Here is a 12,698-nt window from a genome sequence, read left to right as displayed (position 1 = left end):
AACATCTCAGGGTCTCCTTTCCTCCATAGTAGGACCTACTGCTTACAGTACTACGTAACCAGGTCATGAACTACCACTTACTTACCTAAGCAGGACAACTAAGCTGACATTGTGCCCAGCTCAGCAAACATGAAAAGCACAAACTACGTACAAACTGGCTAAACAGCAGGTAAAGAGACACAGGATAAAAACATATAAATAGAAATAAGTAAAACTCAAGCTGACAGGCTCCAAGGGACCAGAACTGGGAGTAATATGACGAAGTCTCAAGCAAGCAGCACTGGGACCTCGGTGGCAAGCCTCCATGGTTTGTCACTTACAGAGATCGAGAGACGATCCCAGGGAGAAAACTAGAAGTGCTGGTGCTTGCATAAGACTCCATATCCTGATCCGATCCTCTGCCATCATGGAGGGCAAGTCTCTTAGACTGCATCCCAACAACACGACTGACCGCTTATGCCAGCATATTATGAGGATACCTTAGAGCGTGCAAGAATCCAGGCTGTCAAGACATGTATGACGGTACAAGTAGGATTGCATAAATGAAACTTACGGAGACCAACAAACATTGATCCCTTTGAATTTGGTTTGTTACTAACCCATGAAACACTCAGGATAACAAGAGGATGAAAACCAGCATATGACACCGATGAACAAATTTCCAGTCAGCCTTTATGGCAATTGTTAAGCTCCTGCATTTAATCACCAGAAACAGACATAAAATTTTGATCTATATAGATGGTACGGTGTGTCCCAGAGATGTGCTATTTGCAAATCCCTAAATCTTATGATCAGCAGCCAGCAGTTACTGTACCTGATGCTTAAGGCAGAGGAGAAAATTCTCCCTAGCTACCTGCGGGCAAAACTCTGCGAGGCTGCCCAGTGCCTGAAGTTTCACACGGAAAAGCCAGACCGCACCAGAGCCTCACCAGCCTCACCTGCGCTGAAGCTGATTGAAACCAGTGCAAGGGTTTGTACAGTCCCCGGAGGGAAGCACGCGTACTGCAGCCAGCTCGCTGCCCAGGGCAGCTGCAACGCGACTGCGTTCACGTCCCCGAACCACCTCTCTGTCCTCGCACCGGATGGGGACTCCGAGGCCCCAGCCTGGTCCCAGCCGGATGCACGATACCAAAAACCAGGTCAAAGAATCGCTTCCTGAGCCCAGTTAGGCATCTACTCGTGCCATGAAGCATGCAGCCTAAACAAAACCAGAAGGTTTATATAGGTGTGGTAATAAATTAGCAAAATCTGGCAAAAACCCAGGCAGGATGTTTCAATCATTCTCCTCCAGCAGGCAATCCTAGAGGTGAATGTATTGTGGTTTACTTAGACAAAAGTATATCTTTAAAACCTAGCCTTTATAAAACTTAATGCTATGATAACATTAAGTGAGAGACGGACTTATCAGATGTCACTAAAACTTTTGTAATTGAAATTTCAATGAAATCTCATCTATTTCTGCTTTCTCCAGATGATCCAACTAATTCATTTTTATTACTCAGACTGTACAATGAAAACCCTTACAGCTCCAGACTAAGGGGACTCTGTTTACTGAATTCAGGTGATGGATTAATCAACCGTTTGTTTCAATTGCCTTCATTTTAATAATCAGTGTTTTGACTGGCAACTCAGCAATCAGAGACTGTTTAGACTACTTCTAGAAGCAAAAATCTGGATTTGCCAGAATCCGTAAAACCGAAAGAGTTCACTTCAATTTTAATATGCAGATATTTTTTAAAAAGCCTAGAAAGTCATTAAAAATTTATCTCATATAAATATGACTGACCATTTGCCTTCATTCACCTTGGCTAGATTCACACAAACTGAAGCCAAAAATATGCTATAGGTACTCTGCTGGTTCCATCTGCATTAACATATGTACAAATGCACGCACCTGATGGGAACAGAGTGAAAACTTGACAGTGAAACCGCCACTTTACCCCTCTTTTCAAATGACCCCAAAGCACTGGAGATAGGGGGCCTGAGCACAGCAGCTCAGGGAAGAGTGGAAGATCCTGTCTAGACCAGCGTATTTCTGTAATACACATTCATAGCATGCAGGAGAGGGGTCAGCAATCCAGCACACCGAGAACTAGACAGCATCTCTAAATGCAGAGTTCACAGCAATTCAGCAATTATCCTTCTTGTGTTCTACTGAGCAATTTTAAAAAGAGGCACACTATCTTATTTTAAAGTAAGGGTATCAAAAAGGGAAGAATAACAGCAGTTATTTTAAAACGTAGCAGTGCAGCTAAACTCCTTCAAGGCTCACCCTGAAGTCTGGGTCTGACTCTGAAGCATGGCATTTGCAAACATTGCACAGAGTAGTTAAAACAGAAGGCTGAGAACACAGGACAGCAAAGCACTGGCCAGCTACCCAGGGCACATTACGTGTGCAGAAGTTTTCTTGCCTAATTCCACTATCGTTCCAGTGCCCCATGAAAACAGCGAGCCCCTGAATGCCAAGCAGGCTGAAATCCTTTCCATCTTCAAACAAAGCACACTTTAAAGAAGCTGTTACATAGCATCAACTCGTACGAGCAGACGAGGAGACAAGCAAGATGCCACTAAAACCCAGACAGCTCGTCTGCCTGGCAGTACGGAGACAGGCTAGGACAGAACCCTTACCAATGACTACCGAGCCGAGGGAAACACGCTGGCTACAGAAATAGGGAATAAATCCAAAGCTCTGAGGTCTCACCTGGCACAAGCACGCACTCGCAGCAGAGTCAGCGACGACGCAGGCACCTCCAGCGTGACAGCCAGCGCTGCTGCGGCGAGCCGCGGCCAGCCCTGCCTGCGCTCCCGCTATCTGTTGCTTCGCGGCAGTTTCTCCCATGACTCCATCACCCAGGAATGGCAGCCCCCTCGCCGCTCAGCACCCGAGGTGCGGGCACTGCCCTTCGGCTTGCTTGCGTGGGGACGAGCCGCGCGAGGCCGAGGCAAGGCGAGCACGCACGCCAGGCGCAGACCGTAGCCGCCAGGCGCTGGCTTCCTTCGAGGGGGACCGACCTGCGTGAGCCAAGCTGAGGCGACCACAGGTCACAGGAGCAGCGAACGAGCGAGCACGAAGCTGCAGCAGAGCTGACCCGCGGCCCCGGGAAGCCTGTGCTAGGCACCGCGCGCGCACACAGCTTGCCAGCACCAGCCCTCCTCCCCAAATCTGGTCTAATCAAATCCCTCGCAGCCTGACTTCAAGTCAAAGGCAGGGTATTTTCTTTTACAAGTTAATAAGGTTAGCAGGGAAGAACAGACTGTAGCACTGCTTACAGGCTACTTACCCAGACACTGAAAATGCTTTATTTTTTTTGGGGGGGGTGGGGGGGGGGAATGCCTTCACTTTGGGAAACTTATTTCTTTCTTGCTGTTGTCATTTGCTAACTTGTCCACGATCCCGTAAAATCCCAGAAAAGGTTAGGAAACAAGAAGAGACGATTTAAAAGCTGACGGTCAGGACAGGAATTTACGGAATGAAATCTTTAAGGGCAGGAGTTGATACAGGCAGCTAGCTAACACTTTCATGCCCTGTCTCTGGCCAGCTGATTCATTTCACGCACAGACTGAGAATTACAACGAGATAATTCCTTTAAAATACCTGGTCTCGATACGTGTTGCTCCACATCAGCTAGGACGTCTTAGTGTAGCCAGCACACTACCGTGTCTCGCCTGCCTGCTTTTTCCAGCAGACCCCTGGTGATCACAATGCCGCAGCTCCCCAGGCCTTACAATCAAGTGGTTTGTTGTAAGAGAACTAAAAATAGTGCTGAATTTTTTGCTGAAGCACTTGCTTGAGCGAACATAATGCCAGTTAGCCCATGCGTTACTGAGCTGTACAGACCCTTAATATTAAATGTAGTCCAGATCTTCCTGGAAATGTTTTTTTTTAAACAAACTTCTTTCTTTTTTAAAGAGAGCACCACTAAAAGACAGAATGAGTGGAGTTGTTTTAAGAATATCCTCAGGGAAAAAGTGAGTCACTTGAGCTGCTTTTCTGATAGAAGAACCCTGGAGGATGTTTATCTCCCTAGTCAGCAATCTCTAAGTTTGTTAGAGACCTATGTGCCCAACTGAAGCACAAAGTTTTGCCTTTGCTATTGTTGTTTTGTCTTGTTTCTGTTTTTAATGGCTTGAACACTTGCTTCCACTGCAGATTTAGTGCTAGCATGGGAAAGGGAGCAGGATTTCATACTCGCTAATGCATCGAGAGGATGATTAACAGAAGAGTCTGTCCTGCAGGGCTTGAGTAAAAGAGTAAAATGACCTGTAAGGATGCTGCACATGACAGTTTATGGCACTGGCTGAGAAGTGCAGAAGATTTCAGAGGGAATTAATTTTGCAAAGCTTTTCATTACTGTAGCTTGAAAGGAATCATTGAAGACAAAGGTTGCAAATATGTCATTCAAGGCACAGATGTCAGTGCTGCTGCGAATGTACAAGCTCGGTCCCAGAAGTATATTTAGATACAAAAATCCCAGTCAGTCCATGCTAGCCTCGCACACGTTCACACCTTTGAACATAGGCTTGCACAGCAAGTGAGCCGAGAAATGAGAAGTGCAGGTCATGGCTGGCAACGCTTTGTGGCATTGTAAAAGGTCTGAAAAGCTAAAATCACTCTTCTGGTAGTTACCTCACTTGTGAACTGGACTCCAGAGGATGCTTTACAGCAATGCAGGATTTCTGAGCCACATTCAGAGTTAAAAGTCTTATTACTGCCCTGTGAATCAAGTATTAAAAGACAGAGGAATCTAGGCTTTATTATATAGCATGCATGAGAGCAAGCCATGAGAAGGTGATATCTGTAACTTTAAATTAGTCTGTCCTATACTAAGTCCTATACTTAGTGACTTCATAACTCAGGATGAATTTGCAAGAAAAAATTCACTTCTTCACTTTATTAAAGAAACTGCCACTGCCAGAGCTTTCCGAGAGCAGACTTGCAGGTTAAAGAAACAGAACACACATATTAATTTATTTTAAAGGAAGAGTTTAAGATGGAAGTAAATGCTACACAGTTAAAGAATTACTTAGAATATCAGAGGAAAGAAACCATTTTTAATATGCTTTTCTTTTGCTGATTTTCATATAGTCAAAGAAGTTTAGAAACAGAGAAGACAAGAAGGTGATGTGGCTTCTTTGGCTTTTAATACAAAACTGTCTCCTATGTTTTTGTTTCTCTTCCCTCACCTTCCAACACAGTTTCAATTTTATTTGTTTTGCAAGTAGAGCTTGCAATAACATTGCTATATTTTCTTCCTTGTGAAAGACTGACAAACTTCTCCTACTCTTTTTTATTACTGACAAACCATGCTGCAAAACAGCATATCACACCTACATGGAGGTACAGCTAGCCGCAAACCTAGCAGTGCCTTCACTCCTGCTCCACTCTCCAGCTATTATTTAGGGAGGGAAAGAGCATTAACAGAGCACAAAGTTCTCGCTAATTTAGCCTCACTCTGCCATCTGTTACCTCCTGTGAGTTGATCCTAATGAGGAACTACTGTACTTTAAAAAACATTTGAGGACCAGCTGCACCCCGTAAAGCAAAGTCACCAGAAGAGGTGAATATTCCCCTCCCAATACCTCATACCTCTATGCTAAAAGCCAGATCTTTCCTCTACTGAAATGCTCAACTGGAAGGCTGCCATTAATATGAACCCAGCCCTAGGTCAGAGCCTCTTACGGTCATGTTAAGCAAGTATTCCACTCCGTATTATTTTTCTTAATGATTCGCAACTCACTCTGCCCTGTTAGGTAATGAGAGAGCTACAAACATTAACAGTCCTCCAAGTCTGACCAGGCAGCTTTCTGCAGCTGCTTCCACTGGAGTAGGTAATCTATGGAGTGACATGAATATTCAACAGACAGCCACTGCCTGAGGAGTCAGACGCTGGCTCATGCTAAGCAGGAAAAGAAGAGTGGAAACATACAACCAAGTGTGCCAAGAATTGGAGAAGTTCACTACTGAATCATTACAAGATCATTACTGCTACCGCCACTGCAGACAGCTGAAAAATGCTGCAAAAAGGAATTAATGGTCCATCGCTAGAAATACTGATGTTAAACCTCTCCCTGCCCCCGAGAAAATTCATTATGAACATCTACCTAAAGACCTGATTGTAATCAATCCCACTTAGTGAGGGGACAGGACTACAAGATTAACACGCTTGGGAGCCAGCCCTTAAGTCTGTTGCATAGATTGGTCAAAAGGATATGGCATGAGCGAGAATGATGGTCACCTCTTGGGTCCTGTACAACACTGGAAGTCAGCAGTAACCCTGCAACTGAGAGGAAGGGAGCAAATTTTTACTTTGAAATCACAGCTTTTTCCTTCTCTTAGATGTACTGTAAATAAGTGAGCTACATGCAGAGCAGTACAACATTTGCTGCTCACCTCCTTTAGTATCTTATAAAATACTGAAAGGCTACACTTTGCAAAGAGTTGTCCTAGCTGAGACTCTGACAGTGCAAAGCTCTGAGAGCTGCTGTCTCCCACTGAAATTCACTTCCAAAGAAGCTGGGCTTGCGCAGAAAATGAACCTCTTAAAAAGAGGCCACTGACCTAGTCATTCAACCACTTACTTCATATATCCTGTTCACTCATCATAAAGCAAGAAGTGCTCTGTGAACTCCTTCCTCCTCCTCCTCTTCCCAGTCCTTAACCTTCACTTCATGATTCGGCTTCCAAAGCAGCTGGGGAAATTGTGGCTGTTTGAGACAAAACCCCATGGTCCTCTAAAGCATGGTGCTGTAGGATTCCTCATTACTAGTCACCAAGAGGGTTAGCCTGAATCCTCTCTGTGTCCGGACCTAAGCGACCCAGCTGGGCTTTGGAGATCACTAAAGAAGCCCAGAGGAAAGTTGGGGAGTGAGCCTGGAGCACTCCATGGTCACGGGCTCTGTCCAAGGCACAAAGGTGGAGACTCTGAATGCAAGTGAGGACAGCTTAGATGAATCGCTGCCTCCAGCACAGAGTCAGCATTCATTAATCCTACTTCTAGTTCTTCTCCCCATTTATTATGACGTCCCAATCTATCCCTGCAAAGTTATCAATAACAACAGAATGGGTTATTTAATGTTGCAAATGACATTCAGGTCCCTAGGTAAGTGGACTCTGGAATTCGTGGACTGCTGCTGGTAGCTCAGCAATGCTGTTGCTGTTCCCCATCAGTTTTCTAAATGGGTGCATATATATACCTTCTTAAGCATAGGGAATAAGGTAGATACTGTGGGAGCATGACTGATGGAAGACAACACCACAAAAAAGGAATATTAATCAGTGGATATAAGTGAAAAGCATGATATGAAACAAAATCCCATATTCTTAAGGATGGATGTGGTAACTGGAAAAAAAAAAAAAAAAGAATTGACACGACTAATGCCTAAAACCTATTCAGTGTCAAAATTGTAACACTGAGTCTACCCTACCTTGCACTGTGTGTAAAAGCAGAAGAGTGAGCAACGCACCACCTCAGCCTCCACAGAGGACAGAGCTTTTTTACATAGTTCCTAAAACAATGGAGTTCCAGCCCATGACCGAGCACGATAATTCAAATAAAAGATAAATGCCATTCCTCTGTGTGAATGGTGAACCATACATTTCATCCAAATATGTAAATACCTTCACAAAGCTCACTACGTTGTAAACCAGGCTCTCAACTTCTGAATCCCCTCAATAAAAAATAACCTTCCATCATTCCTTCAGTCCACAGAGAGGAAAAGATCTCTCTCTTGGTTCCCTTCAGTGTCTCGTACTTTAGCTGTTTGTTACACCAGGGAAAATCCGGAGCATTTCTTTGTAAACACCATGTGTTTTGTGCCTGCCCCAGCGTTGGCCACGGTACTGCGGCTGCGTTCCCAGCGTTGCTGGACGTCGGTCCCCACCGGGGCCGCTCAGGCAGGGAACAGCTGTGTGTGGAGGAGGACTGGGAACAAGGGGAGGGACAGGGAGAGGGGCAGCGTAACCAGTTTGGCTGTCTGCGAGTGTCACGGTCTGGACCGCGGCTCCCTGCTTCCAGACTGCTCAACAACTTTTCCTCTCCTGCCGGCTGGCTGAGACAAGGGGGAACAGTTTGCCAGAGGCTTCGCTTTCTTCTCAAGCAGGTGCAGTCTCACCCAGGGCTCTTCATCACCAGTAATCAATTAAGCGTCTTGTCCAACAAAACAAACTTCTTAGTAATTTCTGCTCTAAGGTCCAGGGCCTGCTGCTTAAAATATTTACTTTGAGTTTCTAATGTCCCAATGAAAGATGCTTCATTATTACTGGAGAGACTGTAACTGAGCACACTGGGATTATTTTTAATACTTCACGTGACTTCAGAAAGCAATTTTTGTTCCGCTGAGCATGCTTAAATGGGACTCAAGCCTTTTCCTCCCTTCAGTTTTACTAGTTCAAGGCAGGAATGTGTTCAGAGGTGCCAGCAGTGTTACACCCATGTGAAGAGAGAGCAACACTCAGAAACATGAATTTTAAGGATCATACAGTAATACAAATTTGACTCTGCAGCAGATCCTGTGGCACATGTTTAATAATACGACCACAAATATATCAAAGGAGGAGTTATAAAGGAGGACACTAATGGTGACATTACTGATAGAGCAATAATAAGGAGAAAACTTAGAAAAGCACAACAATCCCAAACTACTTTTTGAATTTAACTGACATAAACACTTTGGGCTCTATGTTAAGAATTCCTAGAGGATGTTGGGATGTCCAGGTTTGGATCTGCATTTTACAGGATCAGTAATTCTCATTCCCAATGAAATAATCTCTATTAAAAAAAGCTATCAACTGGGCTCTCAAAACTGTTAAAAAAAAATAAAAAATAGCATTATGGTGACAGGCATTACTAGACATCCCTATGAGATGTTGACCTGTTTTTTTTTGATTACAGTGTTGGATAAAACCATGCTACATGCATTCCACTGGCAGGTGAAGAGTCAGCCACACATAGGACCATAACTGTAACCTAAAGAAAATATCGACAGGATTCCAGGAGATTCCAATTGCAGAAAATGACAATCAGGCACAAAAATTATTTCCTGTGAGATACAGATGCAGCATCTGGTTTTGCATATTTTAATACAGGAATAAATCCTCCTCTGTTCTTTTCTCCATTTCCTTACAACTTTACTGCAGTTCAATTCCAGTGCAGCTCATATGTTAGAAATGAGTGGTTTTGCATGTGTTTGCACATTTCGGGGCTGTTTGTTCTATTCTCACAGCCCACTGGGATGCCCAAACAGCTTTCAATATGACCAATATCTTTTCATGAACGCTTAAATCAGCTGTATCATATGAAGGGCTCTCAGCTGCACAACCATTTAACTTGCCTGATGACATTTTTGGCCGCCATTCTGCCTTGCAGCTCAGAGAATCCCTCTCCAGGAGCTAGGTCCCAAGCAGGAATTACCAAAATATGCTACTTCTCAAAGATCTTATTCCTAAGGGAAACAGGAAAAATGAGACGTGTTATAGCAGATCTAAAAGAAAACTTCAGAAAACCAGTTGCTTTGCTCTTACGATCTGTTAGGAGAACATCTTTTCTTTCTTCCTCTTAGGTTTATCACGGTTGGAACATACAGGCTTATATACACAGATTTGTACTCAAACAGCACTTCAGACGTTAACTGACTTCCAGTTTTGATGCGGGGAAAGTATGGTGTTTGATGCATTTGTCTTCCTGACATAAGCAAACACCAGCTGTTATTGTGCTTGGTCTTAGAAAGGATGGCTAAACAAATTTATTAATTAAATGGAGAGTTTAGAAAGCTTACATGTAGATTCAAAGTTTATTACAGAATCGCATCAACTTGGAGTCCAGGTACAGCATATGAGATACAGATACTGCAGTTCTCAAAAGTAGTCTGGCACTTGACTTACACATGCCATCAATATCTTGTTTGAGATAGCAAAGAACGAGCTTCGGTATTTTAGACCATTATGCAAAATCAAGACATTTATATGCTGAGAAGTAGCCATATGCTTGTTTTGCCTGTGTTTCCCTCTGCATCATCAACATGTACTGCTGGTGACAGCAGTGTCATGCTTTCAAATCCAGAAAAGAAAGCAGAAAACAAGCAGAGGTTCTGAAGGTGTGAATGTTTTTGAAGTTTAACCATGAAAAATAACAGCCTAGGTGAGCCAGGGAAGCATATTACTTGCTTTCTTAAACGGAAAGCAAAACCCTTCTCAAATTCTCCACCTTTGGGAAACACAGAGAGCACATCCTACGTTGGACAAATGGACAAGTTACCTAAAAATCTCCTCTTAGCCCCTAGAGCTGTCCAATAAATTCAAAGCAGCGTTGCTGATTACATATGAATGTCCCAGCCCACGTGCCCTCACTCGCATCAGCAGCACGTGCCCTGCGACTCTCCCTGCTCCAAGTTCCTTGAATTACTGACGGAGATGGCTTGCCCTCTGCCCAGGTGGCCTCGTGCTGTTCTCTGCATTGGAGGAACTCACAGAGGGCCCGCCGAGAGCTCAACCGTGCTGAAGAAATACCCGCTTCCATCAGAAGTGGTCAAGGCTAAGCTCTAGGGCACGCTCGAGCCCAAGCAAGCTGGCATCGCGCCGGGCAAGTGGAAGAAGAAACTCACTTCCTACAGATCACTGAGTTGCAAAGCCACAGACGTTTCTGATCCCCTGAGCTCCAGGCACAGCACGAGCCAGGGAGCCCAGCGAGGAAGCTGCTCACAGTACCTCACCCCCACTGCACAGAGGCAAGCCCGACTGCCTTTGCGGTTTCCTGCGAGGCGCCAGGTCTGCGTCCCAGCAACTCTAACAGCTCAGTGACACGAGTCACCGGGATGGGCAGTTCATCCAGAATACCCAACAATGCAAACCACAGCTGTGCATCCGGGGTTACAAACACTGAAATCACCTTAAAACTCACAAGGCTTTGTCTTGTACTTTAAATAACACACCGCTTTTCACTTGCCTTCTAATTTTTGAGCTCGTTGACAGTTAACACCTTCAAAATTTCTTCTGAAACTACACAGGCTGGAAACCTTCTTCATTACTTCCCAAGTGAAAGACGTGGTTCTCCTAAGAACTGCAATTACAGCCACCGGAGCTGTAAAAACTCCCTGACCACCACCAAATACATGATAGTAGCAGCAAGGCTGACACCACTCAACACCATAGAAAGAAATGTTCAGCTTGCTAGCTAACTGCAGACTGTTTCTAGTCTGCCATACACTCCACTACGCTGGTTCAATGCTGCTGCTGCTTATTTTAAACTTTTCCCTTAACATGCTGTTGTCCAGGTCTGTGTCGGTGAACAGAGGCAACAGCCTTTCGCAAGGCAAAATGGCTCCTTCAGCTCAGGATTATGTCCCTCCCACCCGCTCCGCACGAGCAGCTCACCCAGGCCTGCACAGACCACCAGCTAGACAAACTTCCCGACTGCAAGTGTGCACCCGGCTTCCACTTGGTGCCCCGTGTTTTCCTGGGAATCCTGCTTGCTTCCTTTACTGCCAAGTGCCTGCCACTAGAGCCGCAGTCCTTCCTCTTCAGCACAGCCTCAGCTTCCTCGGGCAGCCCCTCTCCAGAGAGGCGCAACACGACTGACTGCCCTGCCCTCTGCTGCCGCCTTTACCGGCGTAACCAGGCCCTTGGGCAGGGTTGTAGGTTTCTATGCCTTTCCCTCGCCATTCCAAAAGAATTGTCATTATTTTAAAAAGCTGAACCAGGCAGAACGAAAGACTTGGGTGAACAGGTAACAGGCTTTGAATTCATTCCCTCCCAGATCATCATCAGTTCAGAATCAACACTGGACAGAAACAGCTGAAACCTGCCCCAGTCTGGCAGTCACTAAATGGCTCCAGTTAAATGGAAATGGTGGTTTCGCTCCAGTTCCTACTGGAGAAGCATCACTATAAAGACCACAGTAACTAGTAGCATCTTTGATACCCAGCTCAATAAAAGAAGCCAAGGACAGGCCAGACATGGAGATTGAATTCTGACTTTGACCTGTGATTTCTTCTTGATCTGGACAGGGCGGGTTACAGGAAAAGAGACATATTGAGCCTCTGCCCACTTCAAACTTCTGGGTATTCTTTCTGTTACCTGCCAACCCTCAGACACCTGTGCAGTATCATCATCTCTGGTGGGCTATGCTAAGTTGGATACTGATATCCACTGTTTTGCTGAGAGGATGAAAATACACACAGCTTCCTCAGAAGTGCTGTCTTCTTATACCATCTGTGGGACCTATAAAGGTCCCAAAGAAAACTGTGACTTAGAGCTAATTTATAAAATATTAATGATAGACATCACACATATGGACCCTGGCAGTTTCCATAAATTACTTACAATAGTGATCACAGAGGAGACCCGTCATACAGCATGTAACTCCACCTTTGTCAAGAAGTCAAACACTTTGTACTTGCCTGTAAAGGCATGTGAGCAACGCAAGCTTTTTTATATTCCAAAGTTTCCAGGAAGGCATAGCAGTGATGGTGTAAAAATTAACTGCGCACCAACATTTCCCAATTCACACAGACACATTAGCTGGAACTTGACAGCTAGGATCAGTATGTTACTCCAAAAATGTTAACTCAATTGCAAGCTGAAAGGCAGTTAAATTTCTATACTTCACTCTGCTCCAACTTTGGGGAAAGGGTCAAGGGAAAGTATGGTCAGAAGGTGGGAATGCTGCTTCTGTACACAAAAGTACTTTTGTGCAGCTAATAAG

General features: G+C 44.7%; 1 protein-coding gene across 7 annotated transcripts in view; it reads right to left on the bottom strand.

Annotated features, from left to right (window-relative positions):
• Window positions 1–12,698, bottom strand: part of ARHGAP24 (Rho GTPase activating protein 24) — a 242,647-nt gene that overhangs the window by 95,083 nt on the left and 134,866 nt on the right. The window contains exon 1 of one of the 7 annotated variants that reach the window (XM_064510371.1): window positions 2,702–3,097. The exons of the other annotated variants lie outside the window; for them this stretch is intronic. The gene's annotated coding sequence lies outside the window, so the exon portion shown is untranslated. Of the gene's footprint in view, window positions 1–2,701; window positions 3,098–12,698 lie in introns of those variants that run through there. 7 annotated transcript variants of the gene reach the window in all.

The sequence above is a fragment of the Dromaius novaehollandiae genome, chromosome 4 (genome assembly GCF_036370855.1).
Source record: "Dromaius novaehollandiae isolate bDroNov1 chromosome 4, bDroNov1.hap1, whole genome shotgun sequence".
NCBI classification, from domain to species: Eukaryota; Metazoa; Chordata; class Aves; order Casuariiformes; family Dromaiidae; genus Dromaius; species Dromaius novaehollandiae.
This window is presented reverse-complemented; position numbering and strand designations above follow the sequence as displayed.